The sequence below is a fragment of the Schistocerca gregaria genome, chromosome 6, assembly GCF_023897955.1.
Source record: "Schistocerca gregaria isolate iqSchGreg1 chromosome 6, iqSchGreg1.2, whole genome shotgun sequence".
NCBI classification, from domain to species: domain Eukaryota; kingdom Metazoa; phylum Arthropoda; class Insecta; order Orthoptera; family Acrididae; genus Schistocerca; species Schistocerca gregaria.
Window position 1 is genome coordinate 13,110,525 of NC_064925.1, and position 18,638 is coordinate 13,129,162.

Here is an 18,638-nt window from a genome sequence, read left to right on the forward strand (position 1 = left end):
CCGATTCGGAGTGAAATACGACGCACGTTAAACCTTGAATTCTGCTCGCCACCACCCTTTATCACCTTGCTTTACCACCTTGCTTGATTTCCAGGGTTCCAGATTGGTGCACTAGCTCTGCTTTTCCTCTGTGTATATGTCCGCAAAGACTGAAATAAATAAATAAATAAGTAAAATGGATAAGCGTAAGGTGTGGGTGCAGCACGACGCCGGGCAGGGGAAGGCACCGGAGCCAGGTCTCGGGATTCTACCCCTGAGCCCCTTGTCTGCTCCAACCTGTAGCTGACTGTCGCTCCAAACAAATAGTACCAAAATAAAAAAAAAGGAAAAGAAAACAATATAAAAAAGTTACTGTGAGATCCGTCCCTGGTAGCTGAGAGGTCAGCGCGATGGAATGTCATACCAAACGGCCCCGGTTCGATTCCCGGCGGAGTCGGAGATTTTCTCCGCTCAGGGACTGGGTGTTGTGTTCTTCTGATCATCATCACTTCATCCCCATCGACACACAAGCCACTGAAGTGGCGTCAACTCGAAAGCCTTGCACCAGGCGAACGGTCCACTAGGCGGGCGGCCCTAGCCACACGGTACTGCTGTTGAGCGGACGAGCCGCGTGCAAAACTCATTCGTGTCATTTGTTTATATTTATTTATTTTTCAAAACATTATGAACTGTCCGTTTGGTCATTGAAATGTTAGTTCCTTTGTGTAGTTTTGGCAGTTGTCATACTATACATTGGTTATAGAATATGAGTCATGTTGTAAGAATACGTTACCATTGCAACTAAACGTGGTGAATAGTGAAAGCTGGTGAGATAACACACAGACGTCGCACAGAAATGGAAACAAGAAGTAAACGGGTGTGAACTACGTTAGACCAAAGGAATTCTAGAGTCAAAACTTACGAAACGAAACTGAATTTCAAAAACGATAAAAACATGTTTTGACGCAGGAGGGAAACTGTGTGAATGTGAAACTGTTGCGTTCATTTGTTGCATGTATGTTACAAACTACTATGTTTTCATCATTTCCTAGGGACTGATCACATTCACATTTATACGAACACTTAAATCGGGCAATGAGGCAATCTCACTCACTCATCAAGCGTACAAATTAGATTCGTAGATTAGAGATTCTTATCATATGAGACATGTACTGTCACTAATGTCGTGTATGACACACCTGACATCTTGTCAGATAAATGATTCGGTTTTGTCCCCTTGTCATCAAACGTTTGAAGTTTTCTTTCGAAAGCCATTCCTTTCGGCTGCTAATAGAGTAGTTGTGCAGAATCAAGTGTCATCATGGGTTCCTTCCTTGCACCTCACTGTTGCAAACGGACGATACACCATGACACGTCAGCAGCTCGTGGTCCAGCGTCCAGCGTCGCTCACCCTGGAACATAGGGTTCCGGGTTCGATTCTCGGCCGGATTGGGAATTTTCTCTACCTGGAGACTGGATGTTTGTGTTGTCTTCATCATTTCGTCACCGTCATCGTCATGTGACAGTGGCTTGATGGGACTCTGTAACGAATTGGGCTGTTTAAACATTAGGACGTTGTACGGACGCTGAGGACCGCGCAGTTGAGCGCCCCGCAAACGAAACATCACCATCAAACACCATGACACACACACAAATTTGAGTACGGCGATCTCCGGAAAAAAGAAGGAAAGTTGGTACGAGGAAGATTTGAAAACGCCGCGGCCGTGTGGCGTCAAACATTGTGTCCACTTAACCACAACGCCCCTGTTCTTTCGGGCTATTGTATATGTTGCACTTTTTTGTCTCTGAACCGTTCACAGTTTCTGTTTTGCTTCTTTTGTCACAGTTCAGTACGCCCTATTCCTGTTTTCATGCTTGATCTGTGTTCGGTTTTTGACGGGCTGTGTCCACTGGGCCATCTTACCACTAAATCTGAGCGAAGTTCGATGGGGAGTTTCCCTTGTTTGTTACTTCTGATGCATTGCGTTTCTACATAAACTGCACAAAAATCTTTTGCGTCGTCCGTCATTTGGACCAGTCTCATCGTGAATCTAGTTGTGTCTAAGAATCCTGCCTACTCGTCTCGCTAGACAATCAATCAAACAACTTGTGTTAATGAGTTTTATTATGAAAACAAATTACAGTACTTAATTTTCCTAGATGTGTCGCGAACAAGGGCAACATACAAAATAATCCAGTCTTCTTCAGAATAGACAAATACAAGTCTGTGATATTTAGAGCTAGCTAACGAAGTCGCTAATGTTGACCCAGCTATCGAAATGCCTAACATTGGAGCCGCTATCCAAGTGGGGTTCCACCAGTCACTCCGGGTGCTTATGTCCTCTTCACATAGGGGCCACTGTTGTCGACTGGTCGTCCAGGAAGTGAGTTCGGTGAGCGTGTCATTGCCTGACTTCTTCTCACAGCCTTCTTTTCCCTTTCCTTCCCGAGTGGCGTACCGGCTCTTGGCTTTACGCCATAACATTCCCCCCTCCCCCCCCCCCCCCCAAAAGCGACGGACCTTCGTCGTATATCGAGCACGGTAATGGGTTGGTGGGGTGGGGGGGGGGGGGGGGAGAGAGAGAGGGGCAGGAGCGTGGGCCCTCTGATGGACCGGAAGCAGTGGCTGCAGGAGACGTCAGGTTCCAGTCATACCCTGCCATCCGGCTTTCGCTCTGGTGGAAACGCCCCACAGAAAACGCCCATAAGGGTACATGTCCACCTTCTGAGGCCCATACCACGATGTGAAAGGTGTTGGCCGCTGCACTGTGGGAGCGTCCTGCTCCATCGGTAGGACGAGACACGGCGGAAGAGGCGAAGGCTCCGTCTCCATGGGTCATCCCGCGGGGTCGTGATGACACCTTTTGGCGGCTGCTGTGGCCGCTCTATGCTCAGGTTTTGTGAATCTGGAAGAAGAGATACAGAAGGATCACCGATGCACATGACAGTGGTGAATTTGTGATATCGGTGTTGCAATCCGTCTGGGTCTCAAATGATATACATGCATGCGCCAAGTCGATGAAGTATCTCGTCTCGCGTCCATCGTCTGCTGTCGCCAAACACCCTGAAAAGCAGTATTTGAGGCCTTACTTCAGCGCAGGATTCTGTGGAGTGTGAAGCACTGTCGGATGGTGTCGTCCTTAAGGCAATTTCACCAACAATGGTCAGTTTGGGGGGTGCGAACAATAGGAGGCTGTGTGAAGTTTGCCCACCTGCTGCTTGGATGTTCTGATGAAACGTGCCGCTTCGCAGTTTCACTATGGATGGAACAGTGCACTAGTTAGATTCTGTATGCCATTGCGTACATAGAATGTTTCAGATTCATTTGACGTGAACTGAGGGGCGTTGTCCGACACTATGACTTCAGGCAAAATATAGAGGATAACGCCTGAACTGTGCTACGTGGCGTTGTAAAGTTCATTAGCACAGCAAAAGGAAACGTGCTATAAGAGTCTACCACAATCAAATAACGACTGTTCCAAAAAGGTCCCGAAAAGTCTATGTGCACACGTTTCCATGGTGATTCCGACGTAGTCCCAGTAGGGAATTTTTGTGGCATAGCAGACTGATTTTCCACACATGCGTGATACTGTGACGACATGCGCTCTGCTTGGGTGTCCATATTCTGCACCCGTGGTCTAGGGGTTGCGTCTTTGATTCATAATCAAAAGGTCTTCGGTTCCGGGTTCGACCCTCGCCACTGCCTAAATTTTGATAAATAATCAGAATTGGCGGCCGAAGACTTCTGGCATAAGAAGTCAGCCTCATTCTGCCAACGGCCTTGTTAAAGAGGGCGGAGGAGCAGATAGAGGTTCAGGGCACTCTCTTGCTCTAGGGGTGGCAAATTGCCCCTAAAGGCGAACGAATCAGCAATGAGCAACGACATGAGGATGCAGAAGGCAATGGAAACCACTGCATTAAAGACACGTAACGTGTATCCACAGGACATGTGGCCTGTAGTTGAAGAAGTGTCATGATAATCTCTCCATTGGCAAAAGATTCCGGAATAGTCCCCCATTCGGATCTCCTGGAGGGGACTGCCAGGGAGAGGTTACTATGAGAAAAAGATTGAATAATCAACGAAAGTATAATGCTCTACGAGTCGGGGCGTGGAATGTCAGAAGCTTGAACATGGTAGGAAAACTAGAAAATCTGAAATGGATAATGCAAAGGCTCAATCTAGATAAAGTAGGGGTTAGTGAAGTGAAGTGGAGGGAAGGCAAGGATTTCTGGTCAGATGAGTATCGGGTATAAACAACAGCAGCAGAAAATGGTATAATAGGTGTAGGATTCGTTATGAATAGGAAGGTAGGACAGACGGTCTGTTACTGTGAACAGTTCAGTGACCGGGTTGTTCTAATCAGAATCGACACCAGACCAACACCGACAACGATAGTTCAGGTATACATGCCGACGTCGCAAGCTGAAGATGAACAGATAGAGAAAGTGTATGAGGATATTGAAAGGGTAATGCAGTATACAAAGGGGGACGAAAATCTAATAGTCATGGGCGATTGGAATGCAGTTCTGGGGGAAGGAGTAGAAGAAAAGGTTACAGGAGAATATGGGATTGGAACAAGGAATGACAGAGGAGAAAGACTAATTGAGTTCTGTAACAAGTTTCAGCTAGTAATAGCGAATACCCTGTTCAAGAATCACAAGAAGAGGAGATATACTTGGAAAAGGCCGGGAGATAAGGGAAGATTTCAATTATATTACATCATGGTCAGACAGAGATTCCGAAATCAGATACTGGATTGTAAGGCTTACTCAGGAGCAGATATAGACTCAGATCACAATATAGTAGTAATGAAGAGTAGGCTGAAGTTCAAGACATTAGTCAGGAAGAATCAATACGCTAAGAAGTGGGATACGGAAGTTCTAATGAATGTCGAGATACGTTTGAAGTTCTCTAACGCTATAGATACAGCAACAAGGAATAGCGCAGTAGGCAACACAGTTGAAGAGGAATGGACGTCTCTAAAAAGGGCCATCACAGAAGCTGGGAAGGAAAACATAGGTATAAAGAAGGTAGCTGCGAAGAAACCATGGGTAACAGAAGAAATACTTCAGTTGATTGATGAAAGGAGGAAGTGCAAACATGTTCCGGGAAAATCAGGAATACAGAAATACAAGTCGCTGCAGAATGAAATTAATAGGAAGTGCAGGGAAGCCAAGACGAAATGGCTGCAGGAAAAATGTGAAGACATCGAAAAAGATATGATTGTCGGAAGGACAGACTCATCATACAGGAAAGTCACAACAACCTTTGGTGACATTAAAAGCAACGGTGGTAACATTAAGAGTGCAACTGGAATTCCACTGTTAAATGCAGTGGAGAGAGCAGATATGTGGAAAGAATACATCGAAAGCCTATATGAGGATGAATATTTGTCTGATGTGATAGAAGAAGAAACAGGAGTCGATTTAGAAGAGATAGGGGATCCAGTATTAGAATCGGAATTTAAAAGAGCTTTGGAGGACTTACGGTCAAATAAGGCAGAAGGGATAGATAAAATTCCATCAGAATTTCTAAAATCATTAGGGGAAGTGGCAACAAAACGACTTTCCACGTTGGTGTGTAGAATAGATGAGTCTGGCGACATACCATCTGACTTTCGGAAAAGCATCATCCACACAATTCCGAAGACGGTAAGAGCTGACAAGTGCGAGAATTATCGCACAATCAGCCTAACAGCTCATGCATCGAAGCTGCTTACAAGAATAATATACAGAAAAATGGAAAAGAAAATTGAGAATGCGCTAGGTGACGACCAGTTTGGATTTAGGAAAAGTAAAGGCACGAGAGAGGCAATTCTGACGTTACGGCTAATAATGGAAGCAAGGCTAAAGAAAAATCAAGACACGTTCATATGATTTGTCGACCTGGAAAAAGCGTTCGACAATATAAAATGGTGCAAGCTGTTCAAGATTCTGAAAAAGTAGGTGATGAGAAGTAGTAGAAATGAGAACAGCGAGAAACTTAACATCAGGATTGATGGTCACGAAGTCAATGAAGTTAAGGAATTCTGCTACCTAGGCAGTAAAATAACCAATGACGGACGGAGCAAGGAGGACATCAAAAGCAGACTCGCTATGGCAAAAAAGGCGTTTCTGGCCAAGAGAAGTCTACTAATATCAAATACCGGCCTTAATTTGAGGAAGAAATTTCTGAGAATGTACGTCTGGAGTACACCATTGTAGGTAGTGAAACATGGTCTGTGGGAAAACCGGAACAGAAGAGAATCAAAGCTTTTGAGATGTGGTGCTATAGACGAATGTTGAAAATTAGGTGGACTGATAAGGTAAGGAATGAGGAGGTTCTACGCAGAATCGGAGAGGAAAGGAATATGTGGAAAACACTGATAAGGAGAAGGGACAGGATAATAGGACATCTGCTAAGACATGAGGGAATGACTTCCATGGTACTAGACGGAGCTGTAGAGGGCAAAAACTGTAGAGGAAGACAGAGATTGGAATACGTCAAGCAAATAATTGCGGACGTAGGTTGCAAGTGCTACTCTGAGATGAAGAGGTTAGCACAGGAAAGGACTTCGTGGCGGGCCGCATCAAACCAGCCAGTAGACTGATGACTCAAAAAAAAAAAAAAAAAAAGATTCTGCCTAGTACAGTGCCGACGCTCTAGCTGTTTCGTTCGAGCACCCCCTCAGTGTCCTTGCTGAAGTAACTGCAACACTTCTTTTTCCAAACCTTTGGGGATCAACACACGTTGCTGTCCACTGTCATTCTGAACAAGAATCACACCTTGCTGTATAGCGAGGTTATGCCGAAGTGCAAAGTATCGACAGAGTCCTTTATGCTACGCAACAAGCTGGGCCAATACGTGCGAATGTATATTAGCAAAACGTTCAAATCTGAATTACTTTCCCTGGCCTGTGCAATTCTTCTATAGATCAGAGGAAAGGATTAAAGCATTTTAAGACCCCAAGCATCCATGTGACAATAAGATGCAGTAGAAGCTCTGCAGTCCGTATCGGGCCTAATCGGAAGACGTGAAAGTTAGTCCGCATTACCATATTGAGCTGTCGGACCGTACACAATCTCGTACTAGTACTGAGACAACAACAAAACCCATATTTGCAATTTTTGAGCATTTCGTACCGGAAACAGCTTCATCTGATGAAACAAGGACTGCAGTTGTTTGCGATCCGTTACTAAGTAGAATTTTCTACGATACAGATAGTGGTGGAATTTGGTGACACCATACACAACAGCCGATGATTCTTTCTCTATTTGTGAATAGTACACTGAGCTTTGGACAACACTTTTGATGCGAGAGCAATAGTCCTGTCTTCATCACCAAATCCGTGATAAATCACTTCACCGATTCCGTAAGAGGAATTGCCATCTTGCAACACATCTTGTTCGTCAGGATCAAAGTGTACCAAGCGTCGATCACTGAGCAACGTATCTTAATGTTTTGAAAAGTTTCTTGGCACTCATCTGCCCAAAAAAGGTAAGCTCTTAAGTGACGTTAGCGATGCAATGGAGCTGCGATTGTGCATCATTCGGTATGAGCCGAATATAATAGTTCATTTTTCCTAAGACTGACTGCAATTCTGGGACATTGCGAGTAACAGGCAGGGCACTTATGGCTAAGAAATGTAACTGAAGAGGATGTACACCTTGACTGTTTATGACATGACCAAGATACTGCAACTCTGTTTAAAAAATCAGACTTGTCCAGTCTACACTTCACTCCTGCACAAGATAACATTCGAAACAAAGCACGCACATTGGCAATGTGTTCTTCAGAACAGTTTGGTACATGAGCAGTAAGATGTTCCAAATGCCGTTGGAAAATGGCCGATGCGGAAGCACTGCCAAAAGGCAAACGCACATATTTAAACAAGCTCAAATGAGTGTTCACAACAAACACGGTTTGTGATTCTTAATCTAGGAGCAGTTTCAGATGTGCATCACGCAAATCAGTTTTTGAAAAGTAGCAACCGGCGCGTAATCTATCCACGAGATCATCTGGGCCTGGTAATAAATAAGTACCAGTCACAGCTTGTGGGTTCGCTGTAGACAAAAAGTCAACACAGAGGCGAATGTGACCTGAAGGTTTGGGGAGCAAAACCAGTGGACTTGCCCATTGAGTAGCTTTTAAGGGCGCAATAGCTCCGCTGTCTTGCAATTCTTTAAGTTCAGCAGCCTCTTTGTCCCGTAATACAATGGGGATAGTTCTTGCGCTGCAAAATTTCGGGTGAGCCTTGTCTATCATAGTAATATGTGCAACAAAATTGTTAGCCTTACCTAAACCTCCAGAAAAGAGTTTAGGGAATTCTTTCAGCAAGTTGGCTATACTGTCTTCGGCACTGAATGCACTCACTGACAACACATTGTCCTGAATTTGAATGCCAAACAAATCAGACGAATCAAGGGCACATATTTTCTCACAATTGCATGATTGTGACTCATTGAATGTCAAAATCCACTTATGCGAGTGTTAGATGGCAGGCATATTATGTTTTCGAAGAACAGGAATGTCTTCTCCATTATATGACGTCAGGCATGTGCTAGTTTTAGACACGTGTGGGGAGCCTAACAGTTTATATACGTTACGATTCAACAATGTAACAGAGGCACTTATGTCCACTAAGATGCAAATTATCAAAACGTTTGGCCTAGCACCAAAGAAACTGTTTGCTTGTTAGTTGTGCTAATGCCTGCAGCAGGCATGGAATACACTGCATTGATGACATGGGCCTTGTGACTAGATTTTTGTGAGTGGGCAGAATTTTTTGTTCCATTGCAAACATACTGATTGTATGTGACCTTACTTGCCATAAGCATAACACTGTGCTTGTCTGGATGGGGAAGTCTTGGCATTTGTGCCGTGAACAGCATTAAGGGAATGACTTAATGCGGTTCCTCGATGTAGCCGCCTGTTTATAGAACTGTATACGTGACTTGGCATGCACATGCTGTTGCTCCCCAATGGGCCAGTTGTGAGAAAGGCACGATTCAACATGACTAATTGGTAGCTACTAAGATTTATTGGCCACTACGGCACCTGAGTCATACTGATCTACAATTTGCAATACGTGATAAAGTGATGGATCTGACTGTTTCAAAGTGTGATCTCTAAATTTGACATCTGTTATATTGTACACGATCGCATCACGCAACATAACACGGGGATATAGAGCACCTCAAGCACATCTGAAGTTGCATTTCCTTGTCATACCCTGCGAATCTGTTAACACTCTTGATAAGTTTGTTCTGACCTTTCCTTGCAACGAAAAAATTGGTACCTAGCTGTCACCAAATTCACTTGTTGGCCATAATGGTTAGTTAGGGAATCTACAACATGATCATAGGAATGTTCATTCGGAGTGGCGTTAGGGAACAATTTCTGAATGAGGGGAAAGACTGCACTTCCTACCACTGACAAAAAGTAAAATGCCTGATACTTTGTGAGCAATGATGTAGGCTTGATACAGGCAGTGACTCGAGCCATTCCTCCTCTTTTTCGTTAAACTAACGAAAAGGCGGTATGGCATTCGGAGCTACAGTTGTTTCAAATTGCGCTGCATTAGGTGTTTGGTTCGCCAGTAACTGCTGCACCATGTTTAGCAGGGTTGCACTCTGCTGGGTTTCAGACTCAAACATCTGTGATAGCTGCGTTGCATCTATCGCTTGCAGCTGAAGCGCCTCAGAAGGGATAGGACAGATAAGCTGCTCATTTTGGAATAGGAAAATGCAATAAATGGACATTGCCAGCAATAAAAATAAGCACACGAGCAAAAACAATTCGGCGACATCCACCTAAAAACACTGAATAGAGATAAAATGTAAGGAACACTTTTGAAACATGTAAACACACCCCTGCATGGAAAAGAAAAGGTAGGACTAAGGCTCCAGCGAAACACGAAAGCGCATGTCAAAACAAAATCTGTGACAGCTGGTCTCTGGATTGTAGCTATGGTATTTGTTCACCTCATCGCCAATCTTTTGGACCAGCCTCGTCATCAATCTTGTTGTGTTTAGGAGTCCTGCCTACTCACTTCGCTAGATAAATAATCAAACACCTCGTATTAATGTGTTTTATTGCAAAATTACAACACTTAACTTTACTAGATGTATCGTTAGTAAGGGTGGCAAAAAATATAATTCAGTCTTCTTCAGAACAGACATACCAGATGTGCTACGTAGAGCTAGCTAATGAAGTCACTGATGTTGACGCTGCTAACGAAGTGCCTAACACTGAACCTGCTGTCCAAGTGGGGTCCCACCAGTCGGGTACGGTGCTTGTGTCTTCTTCTCATAGGGGCCGCTGCTGTCGCGTTGACGTCCTGGAAGGGAGGTCGGTCTTGCGTGCGATTGGCTGACTTCTTCTCGCAGCCTTCTCTTCCCTTTCGTTTCCGACTGGCGTACTGGCGCTTGGCTTTATGCCGTAATAAAGTCAACGTTTGTGGACTTAACTACAAAATGAACATAGACTAAAAGTAGTGAGCCTTGTGAAAGAGGAAAGGAAGTAATTACAAATGAGATTGGAGATATGACGCTGAGAGAAGAATTTGATAGGACAGTGTAAAGCGAATGTGGTAACAAAACTCGTGTAGCAGACAATATTTCCTAGGAATTATTCAGATCACTGGGAGAGTCAGCCGTGACAAAACTATTCAGTATGCATTCAAGATTGACGAGACAAGCGAAATACCACCATAATCCAAGGATGACGCATTAATTTCAATTCTGAAGAAGACAGATGCTGTCATGTGTGAATATTACTGGACTGTAAGTTATTATTGCAAAACAGGAGATGAATAATTTACAGAAGATTGGAAGAATTGGTAGAAAATTATGTTGAAGAAGACCATTTCGTACTCTGGAGAAACCTAATAACACGTGAGTCAATACTGACGCTGCCACTTTTTCTTAGAAAAGATAAGTTTACAGTGTTAACTGGAATACAGTCTTTCAAACTCTGAAATTCGTAGATTTAAAATAGATGGCCTTAAAGAGTATTTACAGTTTAGCGGTTTGTAAGAGTCAATTTGATTGAAAGAGGAATTTAAAAGGGACTGGGCCATGCTTGTAACCTATTCCCAATGTTACGTAACCTGTATGTTTGTAAGCAGAGAAGGAGACAATGCAGAAATTTTGAAAAAGTGTTAAAGTTCAGGGAGGATAAATTAACATTTTGAGGTTTGCCGAAGACATTATAATTCTGTCAGTGACAACTAAGTGTTTTCGAACAGTTTTACCAAACTGCTCTGTAAGCTTACTAGTAAACCATTATTCAGATGAGAATACCCAACACATTTCAGTCACTAACTCAGCATCAAAGTATGTACACAATTAAATTTCATACCAATGATTGTAGATCTGAGTAGCAGTGCTTTTTTTAATTCTGTTTCTGAAAAGTGGTACGGCTAGCAATGTATTAGAACACTTAACAGCTCTGATGGGACCATGGTACACAGACCATAAATATGCTTCTGCTGAAAGCCAACATTCAGTCATGCTGTGTGGCCACCAAGTTGGTGGCAAACCCAGAGTGCCTAGCAAGTTGTACACTTTCAGTGTGCGAGGATCTTAAAAATTTTTTTTAGAAATGATAAGATCTACATCTACAACTACATAGACGCTCCTCGAGCCATCATATAGTGCGTGGCGGTGGATAGCCTGTATCACTAGTAATCATTCCTTTCCTGTTCCACTCGAAAATAGAACGAGAGAGCAACGACTTTCTATATGCCTCCGTATGAGCCCTAATTTCCCGAATCTTATCTTCATTGTCCATATGCAAAATGTATGTTGGCAGTCAGCTACAAATGCTCGTTCTCTATATTTTCTCAATTGTTTTTCTCGAAAAAAACATCACATTTGAGTTCTCGAAGCGTCTCCGAAACACTTACATGTTTTTCGAACCTACTGGTAACAAATCTAGCAGCCCACCTCTGAACTGCTAAGATCTGTAAAGGCAAGGGAGAAACACAGTGCACTGAGCGTTTGTGGGGCCGTGGGACGTAGTTGCTGTGGTTCTAAGGAGGAGATTTTCGAATGCGGTACTAGAGAAGATGTCTAACGATTAAATGGGTACATCGAGTAAGTAATGAGGAAGCACTGACTCGAATTGTATAGAAAAAAAATTTTTGGCACAAGGAAAGGAGGGATCGGTTCATGGGACACATCCTGAGACGTCAAAAGACGGACGGACTGGCAATGGAGGGAAGTGAGGGTAGTAAAATTTATAGAGGGGACGAAGGCTTGAGTACATTAAGCAGGATGAAATGGCTGTAGGTCAGAGATGAAGAGACGTGTGCAGGAAGACCTGCATGCCTGCTGCATCGAGCGAGTCCTACGACTGAAGGACGCAACAACAGCAATGAAATCTACGAAGACTGAGGGTGATTCTTATTTGTCGCACCTCATCATCCCAATCCAAGTACTCACATCGGCGTGCGCGACTTTAGCGTCTGAAGATGAGGATTCATGTCTTGCGTCTGGCAAGCGGGATACTCTAACTGCGATTGGCAATCATGTTTTTACCTTGGGGTAAAGTGTATTATTTCATCAACCGGTCTCATGGTCTCCAGTTGTTTATTGAAAAGTGCCCTACGACAGAAACCTGCCGTATTGCGTCACAGTTAAACAAGTATAAGCGTTTGAATTTCATAGTTACCAGTAAATGACGCAAGATTTCTGTACTAAATAACGTCTGTAAACAAAAAGACAATCGACAAAAGGAAAGAAACACGAGATAAGAACAGCTTTTGGTTGATTACACAGAGGACAGTAATTTTGTAACTTTTGCTTGTACTACATATTGTATTTACACTAGGTGTTCGAAATATGTCCCGTTCTGCTGCAATGTGTAGCACTGCTCTCTACTGGCGAGTGTAGGTTTGACAAAACGAACCGCTGCTCGTGCGGCGAGGTACTTCATCTGCTGATGTCACATGTTCAGCACTTGTCATGCACATTTGGGTTATTTCCCGACATTTGCGGCTCCAAGAGTCTTATATTTAATTACTTGTAGCAACAGCGTACACGTCGCTTCGGATGTTTTCGAACGTTAGTAAAAATCACCCTTTGTATGTTTAGTAACAGGCTTCGATCCCTCATCTCATGCTGTCTGCCTAGTTATCGAGATGTTGCTCTCAAGTCTGTTCCATTCTTCGCTCAATACCATTCTGAGATCATCTAGGCGTGCAGTGTGCTCCTGCGACAACACGTACCAAACGTCAGCTGCATCAAGCTCAGCCGGATTGCTGTGCATACCATTCGGTTTGTTCCGTCTCTCGGAAGAAGGAGTTGAAGAGTTGGTCTCGGTGTTGGGCACTGCAAAACGCGTGCCTCATCCGCGTAGCGTTCATGCAGCTGTGGCGTGTGTGTGCGTGTGTGTGTGTGTGAGAGAGAGAGAGAGAGAGAGAGAGAGAGAGAGCGCGAAAGGTCTCCACATAGCTGACTCAAGTTTTCGAAGATATCCGATAGTATCTCGTCTAATGACCAAGTCGCTTGCACGCTGTTCGTAAACATGCAAGAGCCATTCGGATGAGCAGAAGATGCAAAGGGGAAATGTCACTGCGTTGAAAGCTTGTGACTAACAATAACATACGAAATTAGCAAATGTAACTAAGATGCTTCATTTTCTGTGATATAGATGCAGATTTGAGAAACAAAAGAGATACACTCTAAGACGAAAAATTCGACGCACCCCAAACGAATTATCTGAATGTGATGTTCCTGTACAGAAAAACCAATTTCAGGAAAACTGGATGATTCATTCAAGAGAAAGAGCTTATGAAATTGAGAAGTCAATAATCCGTTGGTGCATCTCTGCCCCTTACGCAAGCAGTTATTCGGCTTGCCATTGATTATTAGTCTCGTTGGATGTCCTCCTGAGGGATGTTGTGTTAAATTCTGTGCAGTTGGTGCGTTCGATTGTCTGAATTCTGAAATGGTTGGAGGGCTCTGCCCACGATCCTCCAAACTTTCTCATCTGGGGGAGAGAATCGTCAACCTTGCTGACTGAAGTAGGGTTTGGAATGCACGAAGACAAACAGTAGAAACTTTTGCCATATACGGGCGGGCATTATGTAGCAGAAATGTGAGCCCAGGATAGCTTTCCAAGAAGGGCAGATAAGCGGGGCGTAGAATATTGCAGACGTACCGCTGCGCTGTAATTGTTCCTCCAGGATTCTCAGTGGCTAGAATAGATTTGTCTTCAGTGAAGAGCCCCACTTCGAACGAACCCGAATGACCGGCGAAGACACGTCTGTAGACGCCCCAGACTGCTCTATGATACCAACCTGATTGTCGCCCGCCATACGGCCCGAATGGCCTTGGCTCTCATTTCATTTCATAGCAGAACTCCCTTGATTGTCATCCGCAGACCCCTTACAGCACACAGGTACGTCGAGAATATGCAACGCCCCTTTTGGTTGCCTTTCATGGCAAGCGACCCTGGGCTTACATTTTAGTAAAATAATGCCCGCCAGCAGAGGACTACAGTTTCTATTGCTTGCCGCGCTGCATACCAAACCCCACGTTGGCCAACAAGTTCGACGGATCCCTCCCCAATTGAGAAAGTTTGAAACATAATGGGCAGTGCTCTCCAAGCAACTTGGGATTTGAAGACCTAAGGCAGCAATAGGACAGAATTTGGCACAATATCTCTCAGGAGGACATCCAACATCTCTGACAGTCAGTGCCAAACCGAATAATGGCCTTCATGAGCGGCAGAGGTGGACGAACGCGTTGCTCAATAGCTCCGTTTGCCAAGCTATTTCTCTTGAATAAATCACCCGTGTTCCTGCACTCTAATAACTTGCGTGTGTGTGAACATGTACATCACATCTACCGATATCCGTGCCATTCGGATAATACATTTGTGGTGCGTCGTATTATTGTCTTAGACGGTAAACTGCAATTAATGCGTTGAACTTTAAGCAAGGCGATTACTAGCCAAACAGGAAAAAACAAAAACCTCCATGAAAATCAAAAACGTTTTATTTGTAGCCGTTGGCTACACCTTCCACCTACTACTCTACAGAGACGCCGCTCAGATTTAGACATCTGTGGTAGTGTTGTACCAACTTTCCAATACCCTCGTCATAGAAGAGAGCCGCCTCTGCTTCCTGTCAATTCTCTACGCGGGTCTACACTCGTTGTCTATGCCAAAACGTTGTCTTCATAGACAGCGGTTCAGAAAAGCAGAGATGAAACTCAGGGAGAGTCAATTGCGGGCTCCAATGTGTGTGATCAAACACTTCCCATCGAAAACGCTGCAGGAGCATCTTCACTACTCCTTCAGCGTGTGGCCAAGAATTGTCATGCAGAAGTAAACGTATGGCAGTTATGCTATGTGGGGTGCATGGCATTAGGCGAAATCTCACACCAGGACTTCACAGGTTGCGGAAGACACTGTTGTTCTAAGCATCGTTACGTGCTCACTGTGTGCTCAGAACTGCAAAAAGCGACGTGACTCGATCAACGAGCGTACTAGGGACACTGCCCAACACATATGTGCATAGCTTCATAGGATTTTTGCTGTGGGTTTCCTTTTGCACCCATCGAACCTTACTTTCTCAAAGCCCTCGTATTAAATATGAATTGAATGATAGGAGACAAACGCTCAACTCGTATTAGTGCCGCTCACGAATGGAAGAGTATGATCCTACTGAGACCCTAAGCTTTTCTTAAATATTAAGATTTGTTTACAGCGAATGGCTATTATTAATAAATTTCAACTTCTGATAAATATTTATTCCCATGGCAGAACAACTGTCTCAGTCTTTAAGATGTTCCGTGTCACCAACGGAAAGTAAAGGGTTGAACAGTGCCACACATTAAACTTTCGCCTGTTGTTTTACATAACAACAACCATCAACACTAAAATAGAATATTTCGTTTAGCCAGCGCAACTTTTGTAAGGTTTTTTTCGCGTAATTAAGGAGCCACCATTCCCTCCTACGGTAAGAGCAACACGAGTTTTTCGAAAATCCCTTTTGGCGACACTCCATCAAGTCCTTCTTGCAACATTGAAGTTTAGCCTCCGTATTTCGGATCATCAGTCTTCTGGAACGATTTACTCAACCTACTACGATGTTCTTTCACAAGCCAGTTTCTACAGCTAAGAGCAATACTTACACTCAATGGGCTCAATTACTTGTTCCTTGTATAGATTTATTTCTACCCCTACGATGTTTGTCTTCTATGGCTCTGTTTAGTATTACGCAAATTATTCTGTAATATATATTTATTCAGTGCACGTTACGATGCAAATTACTTATAAAAAAAAGAGGTTGCTGTATTCCTCATGTCGATGCCTCATTCTTGTGGTTGGTCTCACGTATATTGCCAAAATACCACTCCAAAACAGAATTTTTTGTCGTAGATAGATCTGTTTCCAAGTTTTCTGCTCTTGAAGCATTTTAGTTCATGCTGTATCTTGCATATTTGAGCATCGTTTGATGAGCTTCGACTGGTTTCTCAGCAAAATGTAATGAGCAGAAGATGACTGTGTTTCTTGTCCTATACCTTTCGCTGCTAAAATAGCATTATTTTTAATTTTTGGTTGCAATCGGTGGTATTTTGTGCTCGTCTAAAAGAAATCTCAGGGACACTAGTATAAGAGCAGTGGTTACACGCTCCCGATGACAGGTGTTATATCTATCCTCTCTATGTTTACTAAGAAACAAAATCTGCTTCTTATTATAAAATTGTGTTCATAGTTACACGTCCTGGTTATTGCTATACATCGATGTCATCGCCTTTGCAGTCCCTACTTCCGAATTTCCGATCCCACAAGTCATGTTTGTATATTCCGCATTCACACGATTCTCACCATGTCACACGTTTCAATTTCAAGACAACAGTTATCTCGTTCAAGTAAAATGAAAAGCTCCTCATCATGACACTCTAATAACCGAAAGAGACTAGGCGTCAGTTAACTTGCCGTTCTTCATCCAATTTTGAAGCCAGATTGTCTCAGTGCTTGTTGTTTATTCCACATTTGAAGCAACGGGCATTTAGAATAACTAGCGACAGTGGCACAAAACAGTATCACATCGTCAGTTGTGTGCATAAAACACAAACATATCAAAAATAACTGCACTGAGTAGCTGATTGAAGCTCGTAAGTGTCAGTGAATTTCTTAAAAACAGCGCTATTATGAACCCATTCAAATTATGAGGATATTATCATAGTGTGTTTATTCGTATCAGTCGAAAGGGCTAACCGACTCATGTAGAGCAAGAGGAAGGGTAAGGACATGTTGAGGGTTTTAAGAGATTCCAAATCCCGAATTGGCCATCCAGACATAGGCAGTCAGTAGTACTCCTTAATAAATTAATGTGGCTGCTAGGCTACTTGAGAAGGAAGTAGCTGATTTTCTTCCATGTCCTTGTCCGCTGTCGACTGAAAGTTACGCCCTAAATTTTCTTACTTTCTCATTAATTGGCGTCAAAAAAGCTCTTTTTAAATTTTATCATAAAAATTCTCTTTCTGAAGAAGAACAAGTTTACTTTGAGGATGTTGCACCAAAGGAAGTCCGAAAACTAGTGGAATTTGTAAGTGGCTGCTCAAATGACGATTTCCCATATCGTCAGCTATTTTAAGAACTGAATTTGGTCATCACTTGTTTGTTTTTTTGTATTTTTGGTCTGTAATGTTGACTAACCTGATGGAATATCATGTTTGCTTTACTTTTGTGAATACGGAATGTTTAGTAATTATTTTGCAACTAACATTTTTGGAATTAGTCGGAAATCTTTCCAAATCTATCAAATTATATCCTTTGAGAAAGGCAGTATTGGCTACGTTCTTTCATAAAACATCCACAGAATACCCGTGTCATGTACTCTGCCCATCCGGCAGTGAGTCATGGTTTGGCTGCCAGGTGGTTGTAACACCGAAAGTGGAGGATGCATGGCACCTGCTACCGATGTATAACTTTTTTTAATTGTATGTAATTATTTGTCATTTAAATGCTTTCTTCTAATAATTAAGGACATTGCTTCACTGTATGTGTACATTCAGGTAGAAATCTGTTGACGTTTCATTGTATTTATCTGTGTTTTACTGTGAAACTTCTAAGCTCTGGGAAAAAGCCAAAGGAATTGTTACTTGCATCGACTGAGATAGATAAATGCAGTGCTTGTGCCTTGCAAAATCTTTGGGTAGGGGTTGTTGCGCAGAGCGCGCGGAGAGAGGGGAGACTGGTTCCAGCGCTTGTAGTGTGCGGAAGTGTGGTGTTAACGCTCTCGCAGTAGAGAGTACAATTTCGGCGGCATCGTGTACGCGCGCCGTCCAGATGTCTAGAGCAGGAGTACGTATAGTGGACAGGCGGAAGAGGCTGTATTAATTACGACTGCGCGTTCCTATAACTAGCAGTGGCTCCACCATATGCTACCGTCTTCCACAACAGCAGCAGTTCCAGCAACACAGTTTCGTCGTAGGCAGCGAGTTTCATCGTATGCACAGGACTGAAGTAAGACTGTTCATTGATAGAAGGTATTTTCGGCTAACCCAGCAGGACAACTGAATGTGATTTGATTGATAAGATTTATTTAAATAATAATCAATTATACTCAGGGCGATTGTGTCCTCATTGCCCCAGACATTTTTACCAAGCAGGATCCTTGTTCCTTTCTTTTTCTAATATGCTAACTGAGTGTCATCAG

General features: G+C 43.3%; 1 long non-coding RNA gene across 1 annotated transcript in view; it reads left to right on the plus strand.

Moving 5' to 3' along the window:
* The first annotated feature begins 10,770 nt into the window (after positions 1–10,770).
* The window catches only part of LOC126278965 (uncharacterized), a 40,673-nt gene continuing 32,805 nt past the window's right edge, over positions 10,771–18,638 (plus strand). Inside the window, exon 1 of the long non-coding RNA XR_007550771.1 lies at positions 10,771–10,854. This is a non-coding gene — a long non-coding RNA (uncharacterized LOC126278965). The remainder of the gene's footprint in view (positions 10,855–18,638) is intronic.